General features: G+C 40.1%; 1 protein-coding gene across 4 annotated transcripts in view; it reads left to right on the top strand.

The window, feature by feature from the left end:
• Positions 1-15500, top strand: part of fars2 (phenylalanyl-tRNA synthetase 2, mitochondrial) — a 347392-nt gene that overhangs the window by 11389 nt on the left and 320503 nt on the right. For 3 of the 4 annotated variants that reach the window (XM_052016404.1, XM_052016401.1, XM_052016403.1), the window contains exon 2: positions 6992-7026. The gene's annotated coding sequence lies outside the window, so the exon portion shown is untranslated. Of the gene's footprint in view, positions 1-5113; positions 5192-6991; positions 7027-15500 lie in introns of all 4 variants that reach the window. The other variant, XM_052016402.1, reaches the window with a different exon arrangement.

Raw genomic sequence — 15500 nt, 5'->3', positions numbered from 1 at the left:
CCTTGAGGAGCCGCATCTCGGTGCACTTTGCGCAGATGTAGTTATCAGGGAGTCTGGTCGTCTCCCAGGGGCCCCACATCTGACACTCCAAACACAACACTAATCCCAGATGCATACTGCTGAATATCACTGAGCTCAACACTAAACTAAACTAATAACTCACCCCTCTCTATAATCTCGCCTCTTTCCCGCTCTCGCCGAAGCCCGTTGAGCCAAAGCCGAACCCACTCTGCTCCCTCTCACTCAGCTGCCCGCTCCGACGCTGCCCGCTAGATATGCTCGTCTGCTTTTTAAATCGCCCGCGCGCTTCCGGGTGACGTCACGCGCCTGCGCAGTCACTCGCCGCTGTCCCGAACGCTAGAAAGAGAAAAAAAAAACCTCGTTATTTTCCGTTATTTACCCTCCTTAGCGCAAAAAGTTTGGATGGGGTGGAATTTGTTAGGTGTGTCCAGGAAGGATTCGTGACACAATATGTGGACAGGCCAACTAGAGGAGAGGCCATTCTGGATCTGGTACTAGGCAATGAACCTGGTCAGGTGTCAGATCTCTCGGTGGGTGAGCATATCAGAGACGGTGACCACAACTCCCTGACCTTTACCCTTGCCTTGGAGAGGATTAGGAGCTGACGGTATGGGAAAGTATATAATTGGGGGAGGAGGAATTATTAGGCAGGAATTTGGGAGTGTAAATTGGGAGCAGATATGCTCAGGGAAATGGACAGTGGAAATGTGGAGGTTGTTTGGAGATCACTTGCATGGGGTTCTGGATAGGTTTGTCCCACTGAGGCAGGGAAAGGATGATAGGGTGAAGGAACCATGGAGAGGGTCCAGAGGAGGTTTACAAGAATGATCCCAGGAATGAAAGGCTTAATGTATAAGGAGTGTTTGATGTCTCTGGGCCTGTACTCAATGGAGTTCAGAAGGATGAGGGGGGATCTCATTGAAACCTACCAGATATTGAAAGGCCTGGATAGAGTGGATGTGGAGAGGAGGTTTCCCTTAGTAGGAGAGTCTGGGATCCAAGCGCACAACCTCAGAATAAAGGGACATCCCTTTAAAACTGAAATGAGAAAGAATTTCTTCAGCCAGAGGGTGGTGAATTCGTTGCTACAGAGAGCTGTAGAGGCCAAGTCATTGTGTGTATTTAAGGCAGAGACTGATAGTTTCTTGACTGGTAAAAAGGTTAAGGGTTATGGGGAGAAGGCAGGAGAATGGAGTTGAATCAGCCATGATTGAATGGTGGAGTAGTCTTGATGGGCCGAATAGCCTAATTCTGCTCCTATATCTTACAATCATTTCTGTTTTTTTGTTTCGAACTATGCCATTTAGTTTATGTTGTCCCTCTTTATTCTGTCACTCAGTCTATCATTTCACATTTGTCAGTCTTAAATTTAATTTGCCACTTGTTTGCCCAATCAGCCAGCCTATCTGTGTCTTGCAGACTATGCAACTTTCCTTGCTCTGCACCATGCTTGCAAGGTTTGTTTTAACTGCAAACTTGGGCATATTATTCTGCATACCTATGTCTAAGTTATTAATAAATATTTTTAAAAAAAGCATTCGTCCCAACACCGACCCCTGGAACTGAGTGTAAATAGGAAATCTTGGTCTTCTATTATGTAGTCTGGTAAACAACTATTTACCACTATTCTTTGTTTTTGCCTTTAATCTATACAATGTTTGGCTAAAGGAACCAAATGTATTATTTTTAAGTCTGCTGGTGAGACCAAACTAAGTGGGAATGTGAATAGTAGGAAGGATGCAAAGAGACTTCAAGGGGAAATAGACAAGCTAAGTCAGTGCACAACAATATGGCAGATAGAGTGCAGTATAGCAAAAATGAAGTTATCCACTTTTGTAGTAAAAATCAGAAATATTGAATATCGGTAAGAGTTGGGAAGTGTTGATGATCAAAGAGACCTGTTACTGAAAGCTAACACACAGATACAGTAGATGATTAGGAAAAGCAGTCTTTTTTCTCCCTCTTGAACCTTCATATCCTTACTCAAGTTGGGTGTCCATATTTACAGTACCTTAGCTGCTTTTGTACTCCGTTCCTCTACTTCTCAATCCTTGGGTCTCATATTTTACTACTGACTCTCTCGATTTGCCCTGATACTTTTGAGAATTTATTAATGTTTATCTCCAGCCCATCTGAGAATGCACATCTTTAAAAATGTTAGTCCTTATTGCAAGAGAATTTGAATACAAAAGTATAGATGTCTTTATTGAAATTATACAGGGTGTTGGTGACATCAAATCTGGAGTACTGCATACAGTTTTGTTTCCCTTACATAAAAATGACATATTTCCTACATAGAAAGTCTAGCAGAGAATCAACAGACTGGTTCCTGGAAAGGTGTGCTGCATAGGGAGAGCAGTAAGCTATGCCTCTGTTCTCTGGAGTTTAGAAGAATGAGAGGTGATCATATGGAAGCTTTCAAAAATTCTTGGAGTGTTTGACCGTGTAGGTGCAAGAAAGATATTTCCCCTGGCTAATCAACCTAGAGCCATGGGTCAAAGTCTCAAAAGTAAGGTGTAGGCAGTTCAGGACTGAAATGAGGAAAAATTTCTTCACTTAGAGGAATCCTCTACCCCAGAGGTTTATGGAGGATATTAAGAAAATCAAAGGATAGGGCAGGACAATGATGTTTGAGGTAGAAGATCAGTCATGTTGTTGTTGAAGGGTGGAGCAGCTTCAAGGGGCAAATGACCTGTTCCTGCTTCCATTTCTTATGTTCTTAAACCAATTTCTTGTCTATGCTGCATATGACCATGTTATTGCATAAGCCTTAATTTTGCTAACCAGCCTTTTGTGAGACTTTCTGAAAATCATCTCAACAACATCATCTGCCTTCTCTTTTGCCGTTAACAAATTTATGCTGGTTATCTTTTATCAACTCCCAACTTCTCAAATGCCTATTAATGTTTTTCCTTCTTTGTTGTTTGTAAATGCTTCTTCACAATTAAGATTAAACTGACTGGTGTGTAGTTGGCTGTCAAGACACAAACACCCTTGCTCAAATGAGGGTGCACATTTGATATTTGCCAGTCCTCTACCACCTCCCTCAACCTAGGGAGGATTAGCAGGGCAGGGCAAGCCCTTCTGCAACATCCTCACTCTCATCCTTCAGTAGCCAGGACTTTTTACCATCCAGTGACTTGTTTACGTTAAGCTTATTCAGCCTTTCTAGTTCCTCATTAATATAAATTTTCACCCCATCCATGTCTTTGTATGAGATTTTGGCAGCATTCTCTAACTTGGTAAAGATCAACATAAAAATTAATTTAATATTCCTGCTGGGCCTTCAGCTTCTATGCATCAGTCACCACCTTTATCCCAAATCTGCTTCACCCCACTTCTCACTCTCCTCTTCATACGCACTTAGTATTCACATGTCTTGAAAGCTCTTGTATTTCCCTATGGGCCAACAGCTCTTCTATTTGGCTTCCTATTTTCCTTTTCTCTTGTCCTTTCAGCTTATTGATTTCAGCCTGGCTCTCACTGGAGTTACTTGCTGGACATGTATCATTTCATCATCATCTCCATCTCTTTTGTCATCCAGGGAGCTGTGGGTTGGTGTCCTGACCTTTCCCTCCTTTGGAAATGTTCCTACTTGTATGTGAAATATTTTCTTTTGAAGGTTTTCTGTGACCTCTAATAGTTTTACCTCCCAATTTTTGGCTCCATTTTATCTTTATCAATTACCTCCAATTTTTAGCTCACCTCCAATTTTGAAATTTAACTTTAGATTCCTCATTGCCTCTCTCCATTATTAATCTAACCTTCTGATCCAATAATCCACCCCCATTCCCCATGTTCTCCCACAGATACCTGGTCCACTTGGCCTATCTTATTCCTTAGAAATAAAACTAGCAATGTCTTCTTCCTCACTGACTCACTGTTTAGTTTGATGGCCAAGAAACTGCGAGGCCTTGGCAAAACTCACACTGTGTAGGTCATTGGTGGTGGTGCTGCTTGAGAGTACTGTTGAGAATACTTTCAATCACTTTGCTAATAATTTAGTGTATGCTAATGGAGCAGTAACTAACTGAATTTTCCACTTTGTCACGCAAGTGCTGTTGTTGTGGTTGGAGGTGGTGGCTAATTATGGATTTGTCCAGTTCCATAGCTGTATTCAAACCATTATCCATTTCATTTTTGATATCACATGAAATGAATTGAATTGGGTAAAGATTTATCTAATAGCAGAAAAGTGAGATGATTCATCCACTTGGCATTTCAGTCTTGCCTTTGACATCCAGTCATCTTTGAGACTGTCCATGTTCTTGACACCTTCTCCTTTTGTTAGCTGCTTTTTTGTCCACTGATTGTGGCAGGCCAAGAGTGCTTTGATCTGATTGTTTGGTCGTGGGATTGCCTGGCTTTGCCTCTTGCATGCTGCTTTTTCTTTTTAGTGTGCGCATAGTCCAGTGTTCAATCTCAAGAAATGAAAATCAAAAGACTGCAGATGCTGGAAATCTCAGATAAAAACAAAAAACACTCATCTAGTCAGGCAGCATCTATGGAAAGAGCAACAGAATTAATGTTTCAGGTTGAAGACAATTCATTGGAACTGGGAAGGACAAAAACGTTAGTTTTAAGTTGTAGAGAAGGTTGGGGAAGGATGGAAAGGATAAAGGGAATATCACTGGTAGGGTGAGGCTAGGATTAGGTCTTCAGGCTGATGGGTTAATGGGGCAGTTAGTGAAAATACAAAACAAGGGGTGTAAAAACATGTGAAAAGGAGAGCTGTAGGACATGCCCAGCAGGTCATACAGTGCTTATGGGGAGAGAAAAACTGAGCCATTGCCACTGTGGATGACTTGCAGTTGAAATGGCCAGGTCTGATACTGACAGAGAAACAGAGTTACTTGTTGTAGAATTTGATATTGAGTGTGGAAGGTTGTAAAGTGCCCAAATGGAAGATGAGGTATGTTCCTCAAGCTTATGTTTTATCCCCATGGCGATCCTGGCCTCGCCCTACTGGAGATATTCCCTTCATTCTGTCATCTTTCTTCTCTGCATTGTAAACTAACTTTATTTTCTCACTGTCCCAGTTCTGATGAAGTGTCTTGGACCTAAAACATTAACTCTGTTTCTCTTTTCACAGTTGCTGTCTGATCTACTGAGTGTTTTCAACATTTCCTGTTTTTATTGCTAGCTCTGGAGATTGGCACCTCATTTTTAGGTATGCCTGCTGCTCCTTGATGTGCCTTTGCATGTTTCTCACTGAATCTGGGTTGATCCCCGAGCTTGATAGTTATGAAAGAATGAGGCTTATTCCAGGTTATGATGTTCTACATTGTGCTGGAATATACTTCTGCTGTTACTGATTGTCCACAGCATCGTATTGATACACAGTTTTGAGCTGCCACATCTGTTATGAATCTAACTTGTTTGGCACAATGGTATTGCCACAAAACACATTGGATGATATCTTGGTGTAAAGACTGGGCTTTGTATCTTTGAGAACTCTTACCAATGCTGTCATGGACAGGTGCATCAACAACAGATGATGAATTGGCAGGGATGAGAATAAGAGGTTTTGTCCTTTATTCAGGTTCTTTCACAATCTCATATATATGCAGTCTGGCAACTGGGTGCTGTGTGTTTTGGTGCTTTGGAGCCACTCAGTGTGATATACATTGAAGTCCCTTGTCCAGAATAGCATTGAGAAATAGGTATAAGAACACCAGTTAAACCAGCTTATGGTTTTGCCAGTTTTGATGAAGGTTCATTGACCTGAAATGTTAGCTCTATTTCACTCTTCATGTTGCTGCCTGACTTGTTGATTACCGCCAGCATTTTCTGTTTTATTTTAGGTTTTCAGTTTCTTGCTTTTCACTTAATGGTTCTGTGTATTTTTAATGTAATTTTCAATCATTATTCACAACTTGTGAACAAGATATTGCATGGTCAAGGTGACTTGGCATGAGTTTATTAATCCCCTTGTGACTTGAATGAAGTTTTTAATCCTCTAGTGACTTCCAGAAGAAATAGAAAATCAGGGTTATTCCCATTGTAGGTAGTTTTAATCAGTCAGTTTTAATTTTGAGGAAATTTCATTTTCAATTGTATTAATAAAACTGCACCAAATTACCACCTTTAACCATGCAAAGAATATTCTTTAATGCAAATTTTGCTTAACACTATAATCTAAAATATTGTCTAATTATGCTAATGCATGGGAAATTTCACATTTGGCAATATGAAGGTGAATTTGAGTAGAAGTGTGATCTCATTGAATGGTGGGATAAATTTGAGGGAATAAATGCCCTGGTTATTCTTCCATGTTTGGAAACACTAGAAAATGGGTATTTTCCTGTATGTTTGATGATTCCTGCTGTATGTCTGAGATTGGGATTTGTTCTGGGATGACGTCTGACCAGATATGTGGCACAGTAGTGGTTATTGCTTGGTCAAAGTGACTTGACTTGAAGTTATTGATCCCCTTTCTTGGGAAATAGGAAATTATTGTTTGCGAACATGCCCATTGTAAGTAATTTTAGTCTTTTTTTTACTTTCCTGTCTAAGATGGAATGCTACAGAAAATATTGTCATTGTATGATTCTTAAAAAAACACAGTAATTAACAGAAAAACCTTCAAAAATAGTTAATAATTAATTTTTTTGTTTATTGTCTCTACCTTTCTAATGCTATATGTCCCACTCACCTCTGCCCAATAATTTTGGGGCTTCCCTAAAGTGTTTATTGCATTTTAATTCTAAAGGTAAACTAATTGCTTCTATCCATTCAGATGCCGATCTGTTTAGAGTGCTATATTGGCAAAAAAAAACTGCTTACCTGCTGGGTCCTGGCAACCACCACTAAAGAAGAATGAAAGCTACCAATAGCCAGAGATGCTGCACTGTGGGTGAAAGCAGCACTGTCCTAGATGTCTGAATCTTGGACAATTTATAGAAGTAGATGTTGTATTACACTGCATAATAAAGTAAGATTATAATAATCTGTTCCCTTTCATTACCAGGAAAGGATTTTGGCAGTCAAAACAGTCTCACAAAGGTATGATTGCTTCTTTTAATACATTCTCTGAATAATGATACAGACCAAATGTGGATATGTTTCAAGGTGATAGATATCACATCACTTGTTCTACCTGTTTAATTTTAAACAAAATAATGGCCAATTTTCATTGAAACTGTGAATTATTTTGTAGTATTATAAGCATTTTATTTTTGGCACTGTTTGTTGTTTGTTTGTTGCATGTTGTTTGTTCATTCACAAAGCAGTTCTATGGAATCTAGATTCCAAAACTAGCACAGAATAGAACTGCATAAATCTATTCATACTGCTTATAGGTTGGAGCTAGTAGAATGCATGTACAGTATAGTATCTAGATTTTGCAGTCCATTTGTAATTTATTAACAAATTATTGACCTTCACAATAATATATTTTGCCTTAATTGTTTTTTGTTTAAAAATTACGTTGTGGTATTAATTTACAGTTTTGATGGCATGCTCCCCCTGGTGGTTCAATGGCTAAATGTAGGGTAACACACATGATGCTGGAGGAACTCAGCAGGTCAGGCAGCATGGATGGAAATAAACAGTTGACATTTTGGGTTAAGACCCTTCATCAGGATTGGAGAGGAAGAGGGCAGATGCCAGAATAAAAAGGTAGGGGGAGGACCACAAGCTGGCAGGTGACAGGAGAGTCCAGGTGAGAGGGGGCAGGTAGGTGGGTGGTGCAGGGGGGATGAAAGGGAATGATGCAAGAAGCTGAGAGGTCAAAGAGGCAAAGGGCTGAAGAAGAAGGAATCCGGTAGGAGAGGACAGTAGACCATGAAATAAAGGGAAGGAGTTGGGAAACCAGAGGGAGTTGATGGGCAGGTCCATACACAAAATGCTGGAGAAACTGATGTGAAGTAAAGACTTCTGGAGGTGATGTTTTAGGTTTGGTCTCTGATCTTTCCTAACTTAACTGATCTCAGGCATAAAGATGACACACAAGTCCTGCAACTGGCTTCAGTGTCCTTTGGATTGGGAAAGCAAGAAATGGGCATGATTTCTTAAGTTTGTTATCATCTGATCTTTAACTGGAAAGTACATGTTTCTGGAAGTGGTTCAAATACTGAAAGATACCTAATTTAAAAACCGCTCTGACATAAATACCCTGCTGACCTGCCTAATTTGGGCTTGTGCATATCCTTTATTATTAAGTTACTAAATTACATTGCACAACATTGCTTGTTAATGCTCTTATAATGCTCTTTGGCATTGTTGGCCATGCTAAAGGTGGCATATAAATGTAAGTTGCTGTTAACTGTTTAAATTGGCACATTAAGTCTCAACCAAGGTCAGTGGTAGCATTTTATGCCAATTCAAAAAAAGACTCACGAAGGTTATGGAGTCGAGTCACATTTTTAGGCATTTAGCACAGATTCTACTTTGACATTTGAGGGACTACTGCTGTGATGTCTGTTGGAGGAGATGTTGAACTGAGCACTGTTACTCCTGTTTGGGTAAATGTAAAAGATCCCATGGATTATTTGAAGGGAATTCACTCTTATTGCTAGCCAACATTAATTGTCTACAGCACTACAAGAAACAAATTATCTGGACATTCATCCATTGCTGAGACTGTGCGATATGTTTTGGCTGCTGCAGTTGCATGTATATATTTTAAAAAAAATGAATTTGAAGCATGTTGGGGTATAAACAAGTTATTTCTTTAGCAGAAAATAATAATTGTTATACTTTTCTCATTGGTTCAAATAAGTGAGTAGCCTGTGTTAATTTGCTGAAAGATTGATCTATGAGTACTGTCGAAAAGCAAACAAAAAAAAATGAACAAAAAAACAAACAAAGGCTGCAAATTCAATTCAGTTTTTTATGGAGTTGAATTAAACTGAATTTTTATTTCTAATGTGGTAGAATGTGCTTTTTTTAATATCTGATTTGTGTCTTGAGCTTATCTGCTGTCTGTAATGTGATTAAAATATCCCATCAGAAGTGTTTTAAAAAAAGTCTCAAAGTAGATATAAGGGGAGATGACCAAAGGAGAAGGCTTAAAGAGGAATCTTAAAGGGGGAATGAGTAGCAGAGAGGTTTAAGAAGAAAAAAGCATCTTAGAACCTTGGCAGGAAAAGGCTCGCCGTTAAATTCATGAAGTTAGAATTATATCTCATTGTGCTGAAAGAAGTTGTGTGAATGAGTAGGGCGAAGTCATGGAGGGATTTGAAAACCAGGATGAACATTTTAAAAACAATATGTTGCTTAATGGCATTTACCAAGATTAACTTGTATATATGAATATAAGAAATTGAAGCAGAAAAGAGCTATTTGAGTGTGCTTTGCCATTCAATAAGACTATGGCTGATTCTCTGTCTCAAGTTCGTTTTCCTGCCTGATCATTATATCCCCTACGTTAACAAAGTTTACATTTACAATCTTAAATAGACTAAATGGCAGAGACATTTTGCAGATCCTGCTTTCTTGTCATACCTCACTTTCCCACTTAGCTTTGTATCATTAGCAAATTTAAATATGTCACAAGTTGTCAACTCAGTTCAGTCAGTTATGTAAAGTATGATCTGCTGAGTGGACCTTACTGTTTCCTGTGGCACCCCAGAAGTAACATTGTGCTAATCTCAAAAAAATCCTTTGACTTGCTACTTTGTTTTTCTTTTCTTATTCTTGAACTCATGTAAATGCTATCCCCATGGGCTCTTATTTTAAATAGCAGTCTTATATGTGGTATTGAAAATCTAGATGTACTGCATCCACTAGCTCATCCTTGTTCTATCCTCAAAAATACTCTTAACTTTCTCAAACGTGACTTTCCCTTCATAAAACTATGGTGACTAATCAAATTATGATTTTCTAAGACTCCATAAGCATGTCCTTGGCAATGGTTAAATTAATTGATCTATGTTTACCTATTTGTCTCTAGCCCCATTTATTAAAAGTGAAGTGTACAGTGGCATGCAAAAGTTTGGGCACCCCGGTCAAAATTTCAGTTACTGTGAATAGCTAAGTGAGTAGAAGATGAACTGATCTCCAAAAGTCATAAAGTTAAAGATGAAACATTCTTTTCAACATTTTAAGCAAGATTAGTTAGTGTATTATTTTTGTTTTGTACAATTTTAGAGTGAAAAAAAGGAAAGGAGCACCATGCAAAAGTTTGGGCACCCCAAGAGATTTGAGCTCTCAGATAACTTTTACCAAGGTCTCAGACCTTCATTAGCTTGTTAGGGTTATGGCTTGTTCACAGTCATCGTTAGGAAAGGCCAGGTGATGCAAATTTCAAAGCTTTATAAATACCCTGACTCCTCAAACCTTGTCCCAACAATCAGCAGACACGGGCTCCTCTAAGCAGCTGCCTAGCACTCTGAAAATTAAAATAAATGATGCCCACAAAGCAGGAGAAGGCTATAAGAAGATAGCAAAGTGTTTTCAGGTAGCTGTTTCCTCATGTAATTAAGAAATGGCAGTTAACAGGAACAGTGGAGGTCAATTTGAGGTCTGGAAGACCAAGAAAACTTTTCGAGAGAACTGCTCGTAGGATTGCTAGAAAGGCAAGTCAAAACCCCCGTTGACTGCAAAAGACCTTCAGGAAGATTTAGCAGACTCTGGAGTGGCGGTGCACTGTTCTACTGTGCAGCGACACCTGCACAAATATACCTTCATGGAAGAGTCATCAGAAGAAAACCTTTCCTGCGTCCTCACCACAAAATTCAGCGTCAGAAGTTTGCAAAGGAACATCTAAACAAGCCTGATGCATTTTGGAAACAAGTCCTGTGGACTGATGAAGTTAAAATAGAAGTTTTTGGCTGCAGTGAGCAAAGGTATGTTTGGAGAAAAAAGGGTGCAGAATTTCATGAAAAGAACACCTCTCCAACTGTTAAGTACGGGGGTGGATCGATCATGCTTTGGGCTTGTGTTGCAGCCAGTGGCACGGGGAACATGTCAGTGGTAGAGGGAAGGATGAATTCAATTAAATACCAGGAAATTCTGGAAGCAGACATCACACGGTCTGTAAAAAAGCTGAAGATGAAAAGAGGATTGCTTCTACAACAGGATAACGATCCTAAACACACCTCAAAATCCACAATGGACTACCTCAAGAGGCACAAGCTGAAGGTTTTGCCATGGCCCTCACAGTCCGCCTGACCTAAACATCATCAAAAATCTGTGGATAGACCTCAAAAGAGCAATGCATGCAAGACGGCCAAAGAATCTCACAGAACTAGAAGCTTTTTGCAAGGAAGAATGGGTGAAAATCCCCCAAACAAGAACTGAAAGACTCTTAGCTGGCTACAGAAAGCGCTTACAAGCTGTGATCCTTGCCAAAGGGGGTGTTGCTAAGTACTGACCATGCTGGTGCCCAAACTTTTGCTTTGGGCCCTTTTCCTTTTTTGTTATTTTGTAACTGTGAAAAAAAAATGGAAATAAAAAAGTAATCTTGCTTAAAATATGAAAGAAATGTGTCATCTTTAACTTTACGCCTTTTGGAAATCAGGTCATCTTTTACTTGCTTAGCTATTCACAGTAACAGAAATTTTGACCAGGGGTGCCCAAACATTTGCATGCCACTGTACATATGGTAGTGCTGGTTATGCAATTAACAAGCATATGATAATAATTAATTACCTATCAAATAAATGACACCATGTCTGGCAAAGGCATGTCTGCAGTAAATAATCACAGAAATGTTTCTACTGTAACAGATCAGCTATGATATTTTCTGTGTTACTGTTGAATTAGACATGTAACAGAAATTTTGATCAGGGGTGCCCAAGCTTTTGCATGCCACTGTATATACTGCTTGTGCAATGGAGGAGGACATGGATATAAATAGGTATGACGCAAAAAAGGATTTGAAAGCGAGGATAAAAATTTCAAAATTGATTTTAGCCATATAAAGCAACAACTGGTATTTATATAATGTTTTTAATGTAGCAAAATGTTTCAAGGTATTTCATAGGAATATTATCAAACAAAATTTGATACAAAATTATGTGAATAACATTTGTTGCATGACACATTAAATATTTATATATTCCTTGAACTGTGTAAAGCTACCCATGTTGTTCTAGAATTCTACTTTTACTCAAACTCTTCTTTTCAAAAGGTCACCTGTATCACTGTGATGTGTGATTTGCTATACCTCAGATGGCTGCAGCTTCGTTTCTTTTCTATGCATGCCTCTTTATGATAATGTTTATTCGTAAAATAATTTTATTTTAAGCTTTTTTTAATATTAATTTGCAGGACCTGGGTGTTGCCAGCAAGGCCAGCATTAATTGCCCATCCCTAATTGTCCTTAAGAAGGTAATGGTGAGCCACTGTAGTCCTTCTTGTGAAGGTTCTCCCAGTAGTTTTCTTTTCCTCATCTTATATTGCAATGTACCCTTTCCTTAGGTAGGCCCTCAGGATTGTGCATGAATGGTTGGTTTTGAGTTTGGCTTTGGGGGGGTTGGTCCTTTGGTTTTGAGGAGTTCCAAGGTGACTGAGGCCAGTGTGGGAACTGCAGTCTCTACCATAGGTGGAGCAGGAGGTGCCTGATGGGGCAGGTAGATGGGTAGTTTCTGAGGTGGTGTGTCCTTCTAGCATTAATGCTGGCTTTGGTGTGCTTCTGACACATGGATTTGAGGTTCTTGGCACCATCCCAAATGGTCCTTCTTCGCTTTGAGTTGTCAGGGACTCCCGGATGACAGTGGAAGTTTTCAAAATTTCCTTGAATCTTTTCCTCTGTTCAACTGGTAATCTCTTGTTTTGCTAAAGCTCAGAATAGAATGTCTATTTCAAGGGTTTGGTATTGAATATGCAAACAACATTGCTTGGCGAATGTAGCCAACTGGATGTCATTAGAATCTCAGTGCAGGGGATGTTAGCCTGGAAAATGAAGGTGAAGTTGGTTTACTTAACGTGTCGTGGATTTGAAGGATTTTGCAGAGACACCTTTGGTGGTAACTCTGGTGGTTTGGGGTATATACAGAAGGTCGGGGGTCATGGTAGCCTAGTACATAATGAGTTTTGTACAGTGTTTGAGGTCTTTCTATTTGCTCACGCTGTTCCTCAATTGACTAAAGTGGTGCTGGCATATTGAATGTGATGATGAATTTCACTGAAAGATGGATCTATCTTTTCCAAGGTCTTGTCATGAATTGTCATTGTTGAAGGGTGTGGTTATATAACTGCATTGTATAACTTGGGCTCTTTGGTAGGGAACCTTTGTTTAGTGGATTGAAAATAAAAATAACTGCAGATGCTGGAAATATGAAATAAAAATGAAAAATGTTGGGGAAAACTCAGTAGGTCAGGCAGCATCTGTGGTATGAACAATGGAGTTAATGTTTGAGGCCAAAAACCCTACATCAGAAGATTTGATGAGCATGAAATACGTAGCAGGAGGCAGCTCAGGACATCAAGGTCCATTTAGTTATACTTAAAAACTACTATAATTCAGATTAGCTTTTAGTCATTTTATCCTTTCCTGGTTCTTCTGGACGAGCAGGTATTTAGAACACATGAATGATAGAAAAATAGGGGGCTACTGTGTACCGCACAGTACAGGCCCTTTGGCCCACAATGTTGTGCCGACATTTTATCCTGCTCTAAGATCTATCTAACCCTTCCCACCCACATAGCCCCCTATTTTTCTATCATTCATGTGTCTATCTAAGAGCCTCTTAAATGTCCCTGATGTATCTGCCTCCACAACCTCTGCCGGCAGTGCGTTCCACACACCCACCACTCTGTGTAAAAGAAAAACTTACCCCTGACATCCCCCTTATACCTTCCTCCAATCACCTTAAAATTATGGCCCCTCATGTTAGCCATTTTTTGCTCTGGGAAAAAGTCTCTGACTGTCCACTCAATCTATGCTTCTTATCATTTTGTACACCTCTATCAAGTAACCTCTCATCCTCCTTCTCTCCAAAGAGCCTAGCTCGCTCAACCTATCCTCATAAGACATGATCTCCAATTCATGCAACATCCTGTAAATCTCCTCTGCACCCTCTCTAAAGCTTCCACATCCTTTCTATAATGAGACGACCAGAACTGAACACTACTCCAAGTGTGGTCTGACCAGAGTTCTATGGAGCTGCAACATCACCTCGCGGCTCTTGAACTCAATGCCTCGACTAATGAAGGCCAACACTCCATACACCTCCTTAACAACCTGTGCGGCAACCTTGAGGGATCTATGGACATGGACTCCAAGATCCCTCTGATCCTCCACACTGCTGAGAGTCCTGCCATTAACCTTGTATTCTGCCTTTGAATTCAATCTCCTGAAGTGTATCACTTCACACATCTGGGTTGAACTCCATCTGCCACTTTTCAGCCCTGCTCTGCATTCTATCAGTATCCTGTTGTAATCTACAGCAACCTTCTACACTATCCACAACATCACCAACCTTTGTATTATCAGCAAACTTACTAACCCACCCTTCCACATCCTCATCCAAGTCATTTATAAAAATCCCAAAGAGCAGGGGTCCCAGAACAGATCCCTGCAGAACACCACTGGTCACCGACCTCCAGGCAGAATACGCTCCATCTACCACCACCCTCTGTCTTTTATGGGCTAGCCAATTCTGAATCCACACAGCCAAGTTTCCCTGGATCCCATGCCTCCTGACTTTCTGAATAAGCCTTCCATAAGGAACCTTATCAAATGCCTTACTAAAATCCATGTAACTGCATCCACTGCTCTACCTTCATCAATGTGCTTTGTCACATCCTCAGAGAATTCAAATCAGACTCGTGAGGCATGACCTGCCCCTCACAAAGCCATGATGACTGTCCCTAATCAACCTATGCTTCTCTAAATGCCCATAAATCCTGTCTCTAAGAATCTTCTCCAGCGATTTGCCCACCACTGAAGTAAGACTCTCTGGTCTGTAATTCCCAGGGTTATCCCTACTTCCTTTCTTAAACAAAGGAACAACATTTGCCACCCTCCAGTCATCTGGCACTACTCCTGTGGCCAGTGAGGATGCAAAGATCGTCGCCAAAGTTGCAGCAATCTCCTCCCTCGCTTGTCGTAATAACCTTGGATATATCCCATCCGGCCCCGGTGACTTATCTATCCTAATGTTTTTCAATAGTTCCAGCACATCCTCTTTCCTCACATTGACATGCCCAAGCGTATCAGTCTGTCGTACACCATCCTCACAAATATCAAGGTCTCTCTCTGTGGTGAATACCGAAGCAAAATATTCATTAAGGACCTCCCCTACCTCTTTTGACTCCAGGCACATGTTACCTCTTTTATCCCTCTTTTATTTCTTCCAACTAAACATTTGGTAGACTGAAGCCATTGGTTTCCATTATGAACTTTATTCCCTTACTACCTACTCCTTCCCTGCCCTGCAACTGAACCATCTTGATGTCATATATGATCCCACAATGAACTTTGGAATCACATATCCACACCATTGCTGAGTCTGCCTATTTCTCCATCAGTAACATAACTAATTTTGCATCTGCCTCGGCTCATCTGTTGCAAGCATCTTTACCTTCCT

This window comes from Pristis pectinata, chromosome 5 (genome assembly GCF_009764475.1).
Source record: "Pristis pectinata isolate sPriPec2 chromosome 5, sPriPec2.1.pri, whole genome shotgun sequence".
In the NCBI taxonomy this organism is placed as follows: domain Eukaryota; kingdom Metazoa; phylum Chordata; class Chondrichthyes; order Rhinopristiformes; family Pristidae; genus Pristis; species Pristis pectinata.
The sequence above is the reverse complement of the archived record's forward strand: the minus strand, read 5'-3'. Positions and strand labels throughout refer to the sequence as shown.